Consider the following 12,974-nt stretch of genomic DNA (forward strand, 5'->3'; position numbering starts at 1 on the left):
ATGCTTTTGGTAACTATGTCTCAATTCCTGGGAGTGAAATTCCATAATGGTTTTGCCACCAAAATGTGGGGGCTTAAGTGAATTTGCAAGTGCCCTCAAATTCATTAGGTAACAAATTGATGGGAATAGCTGTGTGCGCTGTTGTTGTATTCCGCCAGCATCATCCACTTCATCAACTTCATATTCAAGATTATGGACACATGATAGGTACGCATAAACTTTGGTGTTCTGTTGGTAGATCTAGATTGATGGGCCTTATTTTATCCCAGGAATTTGGTAAGACTGAATCGTACCAGCTGTTGTTGAGATGTAGAGGGCGTTTGGATTGTGCGTTTGTGCGTCCACATCCATGTTTTTTCCTTTTTTTTTTTTTTTACCCAGCTGCATGTTTTGACTTTTCAGTAGTGAACAGTGCACGGATGCACTGTTCATAGGTCCCACAAATTTCATAGCAACTTTTTCATTAAAAATGGGTCTCACGGTACTATTCACACATTTAAAAATTATTTTGATACAGTGTTTTCAGTTTTCAATTTTTCGCTTTAGCAAAATAAATTCTATCCAAACGGAGCGAAATGGAAAGAAATATTGAATAAAGTCGACGCTAACGGATTCAGCCAGATTGAAGTTAAATTTGAACCCGAAGGTCTAGGCTTGGAGGTTACAAAATGCAGGGCCTATCTGGTATTCCAGCAAGACATTGAAGACCTAATAAACCAAACTAAGGCTGGGCCTAGCGACTGCATCATCACTCCTTATGATGAGGAAGGTTTTGACGATTCAGAAAAAGATGCCGAAATTAAGCGAAGTTGTCGTGATGACTTTGATGGGGTAGGGGCTAGACCTAGTGCAGAAGCTACCTCTAATGATGTAGACGATTAATCCCACGTTTGGGAAATTGGCTTGGGAATTCAAGCACACAAGAACAAGGTGACTCTGATTGCGAGGAAGAGAAATCCCAGTGAAATTGGTAGCTTTGATGAAATTGGCTGATCAACTTTCTTGTCTTTTGACTTTTTGTAAGTCAATATCTTTTCTCCCTCTTACGGAGCTTGTTGGTAGCTGTATATTTCTTTTTTAAAATTCGTTGAATTTCTTTTCTTTTTATTCTATGACAAGGTTCGTTTTAGTTTGGTAATTTGTTTTCTCATTTCTGCCAGCTACCTCTTACTGGATACGAAGAAGTATTTATTTGGACTTTGTTGAAAAGGAGAAACTATCACGTTGCTAGCTGACGAAAAAGTATGTGGAACTAATTGTATGGTAGTCATTTTTGTTCAATTGTTGGATGGTCATTTTTGTGCAATAGATGCATGGTACTCCAGTGTTGTAAAATCACAGAGAATGAAGAAAATTTGGGCCTCTGTTTCCAAGTGAAGTTAAATTGCAGCAAAGTAGATAAATGATTTGCAAAGCTTTCTTGTCGTGTACAATAGAACTAATGCAACTATTTTATCATTTAGAAGTAGGACAACTATTTTAAAACTTAAAGGACCCTTCTTTTCTCTTTTTTTATTTTGACTTCACACCACACCGCCCATTGTTTGGTTGATTGGAAAGCTGTGGAAATTTTCCTTTTTGGTATTTGTATTTTGTGCTGAGTTTGTCCTTGAATTAGGCCTGAAATAGTTGAATTAGGTTCCTGAGTTCTAACTTGTTTTTCTGGGTCCCAATATAACAAACCTACATAATATCATTATTTTCTGTTTTTATTTTAACAATTTGATTTAAGGACAAAATTTTGTCTAGAAATCCTGATGTGCATGTGTCTATATGACAAGTTAGCTCTGTTGAGTTAATAGAGTAAAGCTATAATATTGATTTCTTTATTTAGAATATTTGCAGTAGATGGATACTATGCTATCAATTATATCATTTGTTCAATTATTGCTGGTCAAAATCATAATTTTAATGTACTCAGTACAAAACTTTTATTTTATTTGTTTTTCCCTGTTATCTATTCACTTCTTTATCAGACTACGATCATCCAACTACCATCCTTGTCAACTCGAAATAAGAAACTTCTCATCGTCTTATTTGTCATTTGGAAACTGATGTCAAGTTGTTCCATCTAGGTGCATTGATGTGGCTGTCCTATATATTGTGTGGATCACGTCCAGATTGGTTGAATCAATACAATTGCATGGAAGCTTGTATTGCTAGCAACTGCCAAAGCTTGAGTGTGTAGAAGTGTGGGCTTTGTCACTGCTACATGACTTCTTATCTGATAATTGGGGTCTCATTTGTCAATTGATGGTTGATAATGGAGAAAGATATAAGCAAAATTGTAATTGTGAAGTAAGACCCTATAGATTTAGAAGCTATGTTGAAGAAGTTCAGCCTAAAAGACTCAGATTACACATTGATTTCATGCTTAAGGACGAGGGGAAAACGAGATGTACAATATCCTCTTGCATTGCTGCCTTCATTACTTTTGAGCTTTTCCTTCTAAGCTACTAGTATGCATCCACCCCCTTGTTTTCTGATTTATTTCAAATAGCTCATTTATTTCCTCTTTTCTTTGTGATTTGATTAAATATTACTTCCCCATGGTGTAACTTCAACTCACAAGTCACATCAGTACTGCCTCATTTGGATTCTTTCAAAATTTCTGTGGATGAATATTTCAACAGTGAGCAGAAATTTATACCAAACTAGTGTATTTCCTATATTTAGCTTTCCTGTCTATCAAATTTTCCAAGGTTGCATACCTACATGAACTTGGGCCTAGTCTTTTTTTTTTTGGATGAATGAAAAATATTATTAAGAAAACACTCAGTACAAAGCCATACGTAGCATAACAATAGCAACAACAGAACAACTAGACATGATATAGACATATTTGAATCAGAGCAAAACTCTCTCTAAAGAAACACTTTCTGGATTTTCTGAATGCAATATTGACTCTTACTAGGACGCCAAATTCAATCACAACACCACCTAGCGTAAAAATTATAGATGTAGTGGGAAACACATTGGTAGGAAACAATTCAGCACGACTGTGCAGGATTCCCTGGCTTCATTTTGAGAAATGAGGGAGAAATTAAGGGCTTCTCCCTCAATTGTCTTTCCTTGGAAAGCTATATGGAGAGCAAAGGCCCCTAGGTGAGTTTTTTTTTTTTGTTGGTGTGTAGCTTGGAATAAGATCCTAACGGCTGATAAGTTGAGATTAAGGGGATTGGATTTTGTGGACTGGTGCATTATGTGCCGACATTGTAGAGAGACGGTGGATCACTTACTTCTTCATTGTGAGATAGCTTATCAGTTATGGAGCTTTGTCTTTAAAACTTTTGGCTTGTCTTGGTTTATACCTAGATTGATCCCAGATTTGCTTTTTGGTTAGTGGAATTGGTTGGGGAAGCATTCGTCTCAGATTTGGAACTTAGCTCCGTCATGCATCCTATAGTGCATTTGGAAGGAATGGAATCGACGGACTTTTGAGGATTTGGATAGTTCCGATGATCAGATGCTTGCTTCTTTTAGTGGGACTCTTTTTGATTGGTCTCGGGCATGGGGACTCACGACTAGTGATTCTCTCCTTTCTTTTCTTAGCTCTCTTTATCTTTTGTAATTATTCTATTGATTGGTTTTCTTTTATGTTTTTTTCCCCTGTTTTCTTCTTCTTGTATTTTCTGAGTTTGCTCTATGTTCTTCATGCATAAAGTAGCCATTCGTATATATAACATTCTTACTTATCAAAAAAAAAAAATTGAGAAATGATAGTGGAATATTCCAACTTTCACATAGAGATATATTCATGCTAGTCTTTGCTAGTCTATGAAATTCCCTCTGGCTGCCATCTTTACACCAATCTCGCATTTCTTCAACTGCTCCTCACTTTAAATATTCCCTCCATGAATTTTGGCATTTCTATGACTCCATAAATGGTGTGTTAAAAATCAAACACCGCCTCTCTCTCTTTCTCTCTCTCTCTCTCTCTCTCTCTGGAATTTTCTTTCTACAAGACTCTCTTGCACAATTAAAGTCCAGCAACAACTTTAGGATGTCGCATAGAGAGAGCAATTTACTGTTACTGGGCTAGAAATATCAAAGTCAGTAACTTAACTGACTTGAACCAAGTATAAATGGGAAGTGATGGTGCTTATTTGGTGTGTGAAGTGTAAGCATTAATTCCTAGTGTGAGTATATATGTCCTTACAAGAGTGAGTGTGGTAAAGTACATTGCATGTGTCTATTGCGCGGAGCAAGTGCAAGTGAGTTGGTGTGTGCATTATAAGAATTTAGTTTTGGAAAAGTGTAAAAGGCAAAAGTTGATGTGTGTGTCTATTGTGTAAGCAAAGTGTGGCGTGTGTCTATGCAGAAGTGTCTTGTCTTTAATTTGAAATCAGAATTTGTTTTGTTCTTCATTACTTCTTGTGGTCTTTCCTCAACATGGTATATAACACCTGCCATGCTAACTTACATAAGGACTAACTTATATAAGGAAGCTTTAAGACTCTTACCTTTTAAACTTTCCAACCCCCATTCAGCAACCTTAGTTCAGTTTGTTTCAGGAGAGTCTATGATGAATCTGTTCATAACTTCACTCCACAATCTTTTTGAGAAACTGCATTCAGAATATAGTTGGTCTCAACATCTGATACTAGGGAACTTACGGTACTGTTAACATCACATTTTTTACTTAGTGAACTAGCTTTCTGAAGGGAGACACCCATCAATCTAGGTACAGCTACTGCTTCTGCCCAAGATGAATAATCACAAACCAGAATAAGATTTATAAGTAAAGGAAAAATAATAAAATAACTTCTCTGTCCAATAAAAACATTTTCCAAATAATAGGTGGTTTCAGAATTTTTCTTGTAGATGAATTCAAAGATTGTTGACTACAACGGATTGATTAGTTTCCACAGAAAGCAATGGATTCTTGGAGATGAAAAGTTTATTTTATCTTACATTAAGTTGCAAAGGTTTAATTTACTGAATGATTAGTCTAAGGCCATTGTCTTGTGAGGTCAATGATAGGGAAGAAGGACCATGGCATGCCTCATTACCTTATCAAGGTGAGAAGGGAAGTCTAAAAATTAGTAGCTCTTGAGCATGTTTACTTGGGTGATAGCTGAGTGTAAGAAGCTTATTATCATTTTCTCATTTTTATTTTTAAGTTTCAAATGATAAAATGGGAAATACTACCTTCTGCTCAATTCTACATACAACATAAGCGACCCATTACATAGTTCCGACATGTATGATATGTTGACAGGATATCATGGATGCATCTGGTGTGACACTGGTTAAATTGGACCTTACAACATTGTATAAATGCCCCTTGGCCTTAATAGGTCTATCTATTTCTCCAATGTCCTGCAGAGGAGGTTTGCTCTTGGGTGATAGCTGAGTGTAAGAAGCTTATTATCATTTTCTCATTTTTATTTTTAAGTTTCAAATGATAAAATGGGAAATACTACCTTCTGCTCAATTCTACATACAACATAAGCGTCCCATTACATAGTTCCGACATGTATGATATGTTGACAGGATATCATGGATGCATCTGGTGTGACACTGGTTAAATTGGACCTTACAGCATTGTATAAATGCCCCTTGGCCTTAATAGGTCTATCTATTTCTCCAATGTCCTCCAGAGGAGGTTTGCTCTGTGTAGAAACCAGAGAATTGGACCTAAGTGGATTCCAGACAAGTGTTTTCCTTCAATACACTTAAAATTTTTTATGAGTGATGTTATGATCATATATATAATATTAAGTAGATTTACTAATTTAATTAAGATTTATTTGGTAGATGATTCTTGATGGTGTTCAAATATTCATGTGTTATTAGATGAAAGTAATTATTTGATACAAATCTATATAATATCTAAAAATTGAAGCGTATCATTTATTACTTCTACGCTCTTGTTGAGCTACATCAGTGTAGCATTTTTGTGCAATTCAGTTCATTTTGGTCCACATTGGCCCTGTTTGGTCCACTTTGGTCTATTCGATCCATTTCGGTACACATACAAATCCATATGACTAAAGTAATGGTTGAAAACCCAAGTTGAATATATTAAATGAACTTATAATTTATCATTTATTCTTTAATTGTGTTATTACCAAGGTTGTCAAAATCGGGATTCTACATCTCTTCGGTCCATTTCAGTACACATACAAATCCATATGACTAAAGTAATGGTTGAATACCTAAGTTGAATATATTGAATGAACTTATAGTTTATCCTTTATTCTTTAATTGTGTTATTACTTATTACTAATCAGAATCATCTTTATTGATGTACTCAGCTCAAACTTTTATTTTATTTATTTAGTTTTACTTGTTAACTATGCAACTGTTTATAGTCTACTAGTGCATCCAAACATGATTCTTGACAATTTGGAATTAGAAACTTCTCATCGTCTAATTTGTCATTCAGAAACCAAGATCAAATAAATGGGCCATGGGATGCTTGTCAGCAGAGATGATTGTCCTACTGCCAATAGTACAGGTTTTGGTGCTACTACCACCACTACACGGTCTTTGGGTGTCTCTGGGATTGAGGCTGATGATGATGATGGAGTGGAACTGGTTTTAGAAACTCAAAAGATCAAAAAAGATCTCACAAAGATCACCTGAAAGCATGTGTGTGTATACATATTCATCTAAACATTTGTTTTTGTGTGTGACTATTTCTCTGTTTGGCTGCAAGGAAACTTGAGGAAAATTAATGTAGAAAGGTTACAAAGCTTTGAATATTATCTTGTTTTGATGTTTTAGTTTTGGGGAATCATATGGGCTTGTTTGGTTTAGTATTTCAAACTTACATTTTTACATTTTAGATAACATTACACACATTTCTACACACTTTTTCACTCACATGTATTTCAAAAAACTACAAAAATCTCATCTCAAACTACTCTACCAAACACCCCCATAATGCTTGACTAACATAGGCTGAAACAGTGGTGCTGGGCTTAGTTCTTGAGTTCTCAACTTTCTGGGTTTCTTTTGAAACATATAAATTTTGTTTTCTTATCCTGTATTTTTCATAGAAACTGGACAAGTGACAAAATTCTAGGGTTTATACTTTCTTATGGTTTTGTTTTCAGAACACATAAGCACAGCTCCAGCAAGCCAGTTGTGTTTGGCTTTGCTAGAAATTTCTTTCCCTAACATAAAATGCAATTTTTTTTTAACTAAGAAAGTATAGCTTATTGTAGGTTATGTTGTTTTTTATATATGTTTTCTGATGGTACCAGTTGGAGCAATGCCAGAAACCTTTGGAGTAGAATATAATTGTTTATTTGGGGACAGTTTGTGGGAAGACCCACATTGTTGTATTGCTTATACACAAGTTGAGTCACTTGATAGGGAAGCACAGGAAGAAGATATGCATCTTTTTGCCCCTGCGGTGGCTCTGGTTCAGCAGGGAAGCTACTATTTACCATGTTGGTTTTGTAATTTGATGTTCAGTTTTGGGCTGTATTTAAGTTTGAGGCAATTTTTCTAGTTTTTATGGATTGTACGTTGCACAGTAATGAAGTTGTGTGCTCCTTGGCTTGGCTGAGGTGGAGGGTCTTCAGGCGGTGAGAAGGGAGCTGGGCTATTGGTTGTTAGTGCTTATGTATGCAATTTCTTATTGTGATTCTAGATTTTGATTAGGGGCTTTCTGATTCTAATTGGTTCAATTTCACCTTGGAAGGGAGTTTGGCATTTAATAAATTGGATCATGATTATATTGTGAGCTCATTACTCCTTGAAAAATATTAACAAAAAAAAAAAAAGGCTGGACAATCAGAAAATACATAAGCATCAATTTCTAGCGTTGAGGTTTCAATTGCTAGAAATTAGTCAACCTTGATTGTGCAAAAGCGTGGGCTTACTCTTCTAACAACATGGTGATATGTAGAGTTTAAGAAAATAATAAGGCATTGTGTGGTCTCTTTATCTGATAATTGGGGTCTCATTCGTCAATTGATGATTGATAATAGCCAAAAAAAAAAAAATGCAAAACTGTAATTATGCAAGACCTAGTAGAACTAAAAGCTCTAAAGAGGAATTTGACCTTTAGAGACTGAGACAACCCCTTGATCCCATTCTTGAAAATGAGGGAAAACAAGTTTTAGAATAACGTTTGCACTACTCACACTGCTGCCTTCATTACTTCTGTGCTCTTCCGTCATAAATTTATATAAAAGATCTCAATTATTTTTTACTTTTCTTTGTGATTTGGTGAGAAATTACTTTTCCATCCCTTTTACCCACATTAACACTGCCTCATTTTTCAAAAATATTTATTTGTTTTAAATTCCTTGTAAATCAATTTTTTCCAAACTTGGATCTGTCCTACATGATTTGTCATTTATTTTTTTATTTGATTTTAGATTTGTGCACTTCTGTTAAGGCTATCACAATTTGATTTTAGATCATATATAGTTTTTGGCCAGTCAAATTTTCTTTGGCATTCTAGCTTACTGATTAATTATTGGTGGGATGTGATGTTCATTATTGAAGATTTGAAGTTTAAGAAATTTTTAAACATGGGAAATTTTTATTGCAAAATGGGCAACCTTACTTCAGAAATAGATAGATTAACATTGCCATATGTATATGCTTTCTATTCTATTGGATAAACATCATAAACACTTAAAACTTATGAGGTTCGTGATGATTGTTGTTTGTAGGTTATAGTTGAATTAGATTGGCACAGATAGAAAAGAAAAATAAATTAGAATATGTGATTGCCAACACTTCACATCGTTTAAGTGGTCATGGCAGTAACATATGAGAGAATCATACTGCTTGTATATATGATCTGTGTGGGATTGGGTACAATGCCGGTGTCTGCTGAAATTTTAATGGGACAATGTCTTGATTTGGGATAGTGTTGATAGATCTCATGCGCATGATTTGACCTATTCTCTATATCTCAACTTGCACTATAAAATAAATTTTCAAAAGTTATATGAGCCCTTATGTATTATTTATTTTTCTTAAACTTAAACAATGGTTTTTTAATTAAGGAAAAATGATAGAATGAGAAGCTTTATACAAACCTCAATGCTAGCAAACCACAGTTTTGGACATTCTTAATGTTCTGGTTCTCTGGTGGGTTTTTAAACACACCTTAGTAAATGAAACAACAAGAGAAACTTTGTTCATAGATGCCCTGACTTTCAATTAATTCCCAAGCATCTTTGTGTTTTCTAGTTTGGTGCTCCCTTTTACTAGACATCAATTAGTTCTTCTTACAGTCATTAAGGATGTCCTTGCTGTAAATTAGAGTTATGCTGATATATTGGCTCTCAAGCTGTCAATTTTTTTGTTTGGGGGGCGAGGGTTGTGCAGATTGTTGTTTACACTGCGTCTCCTGCAGATCATGATTCATGCTCATGTATATGGGCAAATGCCAGTGAATTGAGTGTTATCTTCTGGAGGTGAAGAGGACTTGTTGATGACTGCAGAAATGGTGGTTGGTTCTGCTTCTGCTGATGACTGTGCTGTCCTTTGATGAGTTCAGCTTCTAAGTGGGGAAAGAGGCTTTTCATAGGATGTATTCCAATTGAAGCTACTATTGATAATATGCAGTTGCATTTCAGTCAGTTTGGCCACGCTTTGGACTTGTATCTTCCCATGGTAAAAGTAGTGGATTTGCATCTAGGTTAATTGAGAATGGTGTTGAGGGTTTGCTGATGAATATTACTTACTGCATCTTTTTTCTTGACAACTATTTCAAAATGCTTAAACCATGGCCATGCAGCATGTAATTGGATGTGTTGTTAAACCTTCTTGGGTTTGTTAAGGTTTTATATGGGCTTGCTTGCCGAGAGATACTTTTACCACCTTATCTATATAGCAAAAATTCAAAATTGCACAAGACTATTAATGGCTAAAATCAAGATGTTGAGATGTGACTACAAGGCGGAAAATGAATACATGATTGAACACTTAAAGGTAGCACTATATGGAAAACAAATGAAAAATATTCTGCAAAATTCATCCTGGGATGCAAATTGAAATTTAGTAACTCTTTAGAGGCTTTTCCTGGTGCTAATTGATTGCATGGTTTTTTTGCGTTGCTATTTGCACATCATGTAAATTGATTTTGTACTGTAATTGCGTATGCTTTGTAGTATGTATCACATCCTTTTGGGTGTTGCCCATATGTTTTTGGCTAGACTAATATCATGATGCATTTTTCTTCAGGATGAAAAGAATGACATGTCATAGGGGATTTTGATTTTGTGACATTTGCTGATGAAATTTTAGCTGAGTATGCTTCTCAAAAAGTACATTGGATAATTGGGCAGAGGAGTGTCCTAGATGTCATCATGATATGCCTCTTGTCGGCATTGGGATGTGCTTGGGCCTAATAGGCATTGGGACGTGGGTAGCCGGAGTATCAAAGGAAAGAGCCTCAGAAATTCCTTATTATCTCAGAGAAACTCAAGAATTCTTGGAGAGGTCAAAATAGAGGAAAGCATATGAAGAGTTTGAGAAAAGATGTCAAGTTTAGGTTGATGTTTAAAGGAAGTGGCTACAACTTTATCCTAAATAGAGTTCTCCATTGTAACTGGTTTGTGCCTCGTTTCATCCTTCATGACCTCTGGTTAAAAGTTTGCTAGTGGCTGGGTTTGTGATTGTTTTGTTTGTAAAAACACGATGTTGGGTATGATTAGCACCAATTAGTGCTGTAGTTTAGTCTAAAGACTCGCATGTCTGTGTAGAACTGGGTTGGGATGATATAACACTGTTTTCATGCTGAGAAAGGAGTTTATGTCAGGGTAAATGCCTTTGTTGTAGTGGACTAGCTAAAGTCTCAGTGTTTCAAGTGTTTCTGTTTGTATTGGTGTGTCTCATATGAATAATAATTTCTGAATTATCCAAAATGATAAAAAAACAGGAGTCGTTCACATTTCTTTTGTGTAGATGCAACAATTTTTGAGTCTTGAGGAGTAAGGAGATGCACCTAGACTAGGCGCTTAACACTATAATGTCTTAATATGCTTGATGGTTGCATTTGTCATTGGCTTCCCACTTTAGCACCTTTGTATTTCATCCCTCTTTTGTCATTGTATTTCCCATTTTAGACTAGGAATATAGCTTCTGATGTGCCACACATCAAACCTTGTTCACATGAAAGTCACCATTAAAATGAGGCCATTAGCACTAGGCAATGATTATGAGAGTAGTATATACGAGTTAAGTTTTTCAAGGAATTGCAAACTTCAACAATTCAAAGAACATATGATGCAGGCCAAAAATAAAAGTAACAAGGAAAGTAAAGATAAACCTAAGAATTAGCACTTAGGGTCACTTGGAATCAGCACTTAAGCCGTTAGGAATCAACACCCAACTATTGGAAAATATCCAATCTGAATTTCATTAATCATGTCTATCTTCCGATAAAAATAAACTAGGCTCTTATATAGAGCTAGAGCTCTCAAGAAATAAAGAGATAGTAAAAGATAACAACCAATGAAAACTAATCTTAACTGAACTCAAATACTAATCCCTGTCTAATCTCAAATCTAATCCCTATCCGAATAAAAGTTTACAATTATCCAATTTTCTATGAGATAAATACAAAAATCTGAAAATGTAAATTCTAAAATAACTTTGGTTTTGCTCTTGCGTTAACATAGTTGCATTCTATGTGAGAAAGATTAAATAGCCTATTGGCATTTGAGTGCATATTAATGTTGCATCTTGTGCGTTTGTCATTGTGTTTCCACTTTAGCATGTATGCTCTTCACATCTAAATTTGTTGAAGTTGCTGATGGACACACATTCTCATATCAAATTTCATAATTTTGTAGACTTGTGCAATTATGAGTGGTCAATGAAAAGTGGTGGGTAGAAAAATTAACAATTATGAAATTAGGGTGCAAGTAGGTGTGTCCCTAGAATTTTTCAAATTTGTTTTCTTGGAAGTTACTGTTTGGACCTGATGGAGTTATGGAAGATTAAAATGCTATTACTTTGCAAATTCACCTATTCAAGAATTATTTTATTGGGTTCTCGTGTGAAATCCAATTGAAGTGAAAGGCGTGCCCTTTTAATGGTCTAAGTATGAGTTTTTTGGGTTAAAACAATTTTTAATTTGGGTATTTATTTTATTAGGAGGGGAAAATCTGTAATTTTTGCGAATTAAGGGTATTTTGGCAATTTAGTTGAGTCTAGAATCTTCTAAGGTATTCTAAGTATCTTAGGTTTGTTTACTTTGGGTCCAAGTTAGTATTTACTAACTTGTATTTGTAGTCCTAATACTAGTACGAATCCTATTACTACTAGTACAAGTAAGAGTCTTTATATATATTATGTTCAATTTATTCAAGGAATAGAATGAGTTGATTAATAAAATTTAGTGTTTTGAGCAATAGGCATTTTGGCCTTGTTGTTTCTTTCTCCATCTCTCTATCTCTTCTTTCTTTCTAAGGTTACTATTCATGGGTACTGTTCAAAGCCCCTAAAAAGCCCTAACTTTTCTCTAATTCTTGTTCTTTCTTAACCCTAGACCCACCGCAACTAAACGTAGACAAATTCCTAATTTGTCCTACATCAAGACCACTTTTCCATACTGTGAGAAGAGAGAGAGAAGAAAAACAATTTAGTAGTGAAAAGAGAGAAAAGAAACTGATGGAGATAAAGAAAAGAGCCGTCACTCAATTAGACTATAAATATAGCTTGTGACATGCCACATCAAACATTGTTCACAAGAGAGTCACCTTTAACCATTATCTTCCAAGAAATTGCTCAATTAGTCTAGGAAAATTGACTCATCAAAAAAATTAGTTTAGGAAAATTGCTTCTAACATGCCACATCAAACCTTGTTTACGAGAAAGTCATCAATAAATACAAGGCCATCAACCCTAGGCAATTATTATAAGAGCCGTGATACATGTGGTTAAGATTTTCAAGGAATTTTTCTTAAACTTTTAAAGGACATATGTAGTTGCATCCTATATGAGACAGATTAAGTACGCCTAAGTCTATTGCGCATGTGAATGCAAATTGA

General features: G+C 35.0%; 1 long non-coding RNA gene across 2 annotated transcripts; it reads left to right on the forward strand.

The window, feature by feature from the left end:
* The first annotated feature begins 539 nt into the window (after positions 1 to 539).
* LOC142627697 (uncharacterized) lies at positions 540 to 10,847 on the forward strand. Of its 2 annotated transcripts, none has more exons than XR_012842926.1 (5): positions 540 to 1,019; positions 1,161 to 1,242; positions 2,076 to 2,459; positions 6,392 to 9,591; positions 10,162 to 10,847. It is a non-coding gene; the product is annotated as an uncharacterized LOC142627697 (long non-coding RNA). The 2 variants fall into 2 exon arrangements; XR_012842927.1 differs by lacking the exon at positions 10,162 to 10,847 and adding an exon at positions 5,222 to 5,358 and having other exon boundaries at positions 6,392 to 7,719.
* The last annotated feature ends 2,127 nt before the right edge of the window (positions 10,848 to 12,974 follow it).

Source organism: Castanea sativa, chromosome 3 (assembly GCF_040712315.1).
Source record: "Castanea sativa cultivar Marrone di Chiusa Pesio chromosome 3, ASM4071231v1".
NCBI classification, from domain to species: Eukaryota; Viridiplantae; Streptophyta; class Magnoliopsida; order Fagales; family Fagaceae; genus Castanea; species Castanea sativa.